Here is a 2951-nt window from a genome sequence, read left to right as displayed (position 1 = left end):
TATGGAACACGAGGTTTGTACTCTTTACTTACCGTTTTCTGGTCATTGTGGTCCACCTCACCTTTACCTTTACTTACCACAGTTTCTTGCCTCGGTTCTGGTTTAGGTGCAACTAACCCTTCCTCATCTTGAATGGTAATCACATTGAGTTGCTCCCTTGGGTTAGATTTAGTGTTACTCGGCAGGCTATCTTGTGGTTGTTCAGATATCAATTTAGCGAGCTGACCTATCTAAGTTTTGAGCCCTTGAATCGATGCTTGTTGATTCTTAAGTGTTATCTCGGTATTCTGAAAATGAGTTTCTGACACCGAGATGAATTTTGTTAGCATCTCCTCAAGGTTCGACTTTTTCTCTTGTTGGTAGGGTGGTTGTTGGAAGCCTGGAGGTTGTGGTCTCTGATTCCCTTGGCCTCCCCATGAGAAATTTGGGTGGTTCCTCCAACCTACATTGTAAGTGTTACTATAAGGATTATTTTGAGATCGAGGATTATTACCCATGTAATTTAACTACTCGTTCTCTATGTTGTGGCCATAGGGTTGGTATTCTGAATTGCTTGATCCACCTCCACTTGCTTCGCACTGCATTGTTGGGTGAACCTGTCAAGAACCAAGAAAACCGTCAATTTTTCTATTCAAAAGTTCTACCTGATTAGAGAGCATGGTGACTGAATCGATGTTAAAAACGCCGACTGTTTTTGTTGGCTTTGTCCTCATGACTTGCCATTGATAATTATTCAGTGACATCTCTTCTATAAATTCATAAGTATCCCTAGGTGTCTTATTATTGATAGTTCCACCAGCGGCTGCGTCGATCATCTGTCGAGTCGAAGGATTCAAGCCATTGTGAAACGTTTGAAATGTACCCAAAGTGGTAACCCATGGTGAGGGCACCTTCTCAACAGATCCTTGTATCTCTCCCATGCATCGTAGAGTATTTCTAAATCCATCTGCACAAAAGAGGAGATATCATTACGTAATTTGGTTGTTTTAGCCGGCGGAAAATATTTTAATAAAAACTTTTCGATCATTTGTTCCCAAGTAGTGATTAACCCTCGTGGTAACGAGTTCAACCATTGTTTAGCCTTATTCCTCAACGAAAAAGGAAACAACCGAAGGCGAATGGCATCGTCAGAAACGCCATTGATTTTAAAAGTGTCGCAAAACTCTAAGAAATTTGCCAAGTAAGCGTTGGGATCCTCGTCCTACAAACTATCAAACTGAACAAACTGTTGGATCATTTGAATAGTGTTAGGTTTTCGTTCAAAATTATTTGCAGCAACAGCAGGCCTAACTATGCTCGATTCAGTTCCTGTTAAAGATGGTTTAGCATAATCATACATAGTAAGTGGAGCAGGATTCTGATTAGCAGCAATTGCAGGAGGTAGCGAGTTTTCTTGGATTTCAGCCATCTCCTCGGTTGTGGTTAAGTATTGTCCTTTTGCTCTTCCTCTGTGTATCGTAAGCTTTGCCTTATTTCTCTTCAATTTCTGCGAACTATGCGATACATCTCACTATCAAACAGTAATGGTCCCGACGGGTTTCTTTTAGTCATACACTATAAAAACCTGCCAGGAATGAATAAAAGAAAAATTAGAAAAGAAAATAAAAATTTAAACTGCAAATAAAGTAGAATGGCTAAAGTAATAAAAATTGAGTGTTTCTAATATCCTAGTTCCCCGGCAAACGGCGCCAAAAACTTGATACGTGATATTCGCGACAGGTTTTAAAAATCTATAATTAATCGTTCTTGAAACTAACTATTATCACGATGAAGGAAAGTGTACCTATCGAACAGTAGTATAGCTTTAGCAAGACCGGATTGTCGAACCCAAAGGAACCAAGAGTACTAGTAATTACTTCCTTTTTATTATCTAGCCTAAAAATTAAGGGATTTTTTTATCTAAACTAATTAACTAAACTAAGAGTGCATAGAGAGAAATTGGGGAAAAGCTTTTGGGAAAATTCGATTGATTAAGACAATACGCAAGGAAAAATCCACCTAGACTTCACTTGTTATTTAACTCTGAATCAAATGATTTATTCATTGGACTTGATCCATAGAAATCCCTAAGTTATATTATTATCTCTCTCGAGACTAATAACGTTTAACCCTAGGTTGATTAATTGAAATCTCTTTCTAATTAACGCCCTAGTGTTGCATTAACTCGATCTATGGATCCCTTTATTAGGTTTCACCCTAATCCGGCAAATTTTTATCACCCTATCTCTAGGCGTACAATTAACTCCGCTTAATTATGACAAATTTACTCTTAAACAGGGTCTGTTCCTCCTCTAAATAAGAGCGTTAACTTGAATCAATATCCTGGAATATTAAAACAAGAATTAAGAACACATAATTAAGAACAAGTCAAATATTTATCACACAATTCAGATAATAATAACAATATCTGTCTTAGGTTTCATTCCCCTTAGGTATTTAGGGGGTTTAGTTCATAACTAAGAAATAAAACATCTCAAAAGAATAAAGATAACAAAACATAAAGAAAACCCAAAACCCGTGAATGGAAATTGAAGGGAGATCTTCAGTCTTGACGATGAATCCGGCTTCTAAGATGGATTAATCGGCTTCCCTTGAGTAATTCCTTGCCTCCTACTCCATGTGTCCCCTATAAGTGCGTCATCCGGTGTTTAAATAGGCTTTAGAATGCCTAAGAGCCCTCAAAAGTGGCCTTTTCAGAATAGGACTATACTTGGGCTCAGCAAGGACACGCCCGTGTGACACGTCCGTGTGCGATTACTGCAGCCCGTGGTCAACACTGTTGAATAGGCATGGACGTGCAGTCTACCCGTGTAAGTCGTGCTTTGATCCTGCCAAATGGACACGTCCATGTGCCACGCCCGTATGGGGAAGTCCCGGCTGTGTTGATTTCCCACATGGGTCTATTTTCTCAATTTTCGGCCTGTTTCTCGCTCTTTTTACTCTTCTATGCT

The 2951-nt window shown here is 39.0% G+C and overlaps 1 non-coding gene across 1 annotated transcript; it reads left to right on the top strand.

Annotated features, from left to right (window-relative positions):
- Positions 1-872: 872 nt before the first annotated feature.
- Positions 873-979, top strand: LOC121211920 (small nucleolar RNA R71). The gene has a single exon (XR_005907136.1). It is a non-coding gene; the product is annotated as a small nucleolar RNA R71 (small nucleolar RNA).
- Positions 980-2951: the final 1972 nt, after the last annotated feature.

This window comes from Gossypium hirsutum, chromosome A12, assembly GCF_007990345.1.
Source record: "Gossypium hirsutum isolate 1008001.06 chromosome A12, Gossypium_hirsutum_v2.1, whole genome shotgun sequence".
Lineage (NCBI taxonomy): Eukaryota > Viridiplantae > Streptophyta > Magnoliopsida > Malvales > Malvaceae > Gossypium > Gossypium hirsutum.
This window is presented reverse-complemented; position numbering and strand designations above follow the sequence as displayed.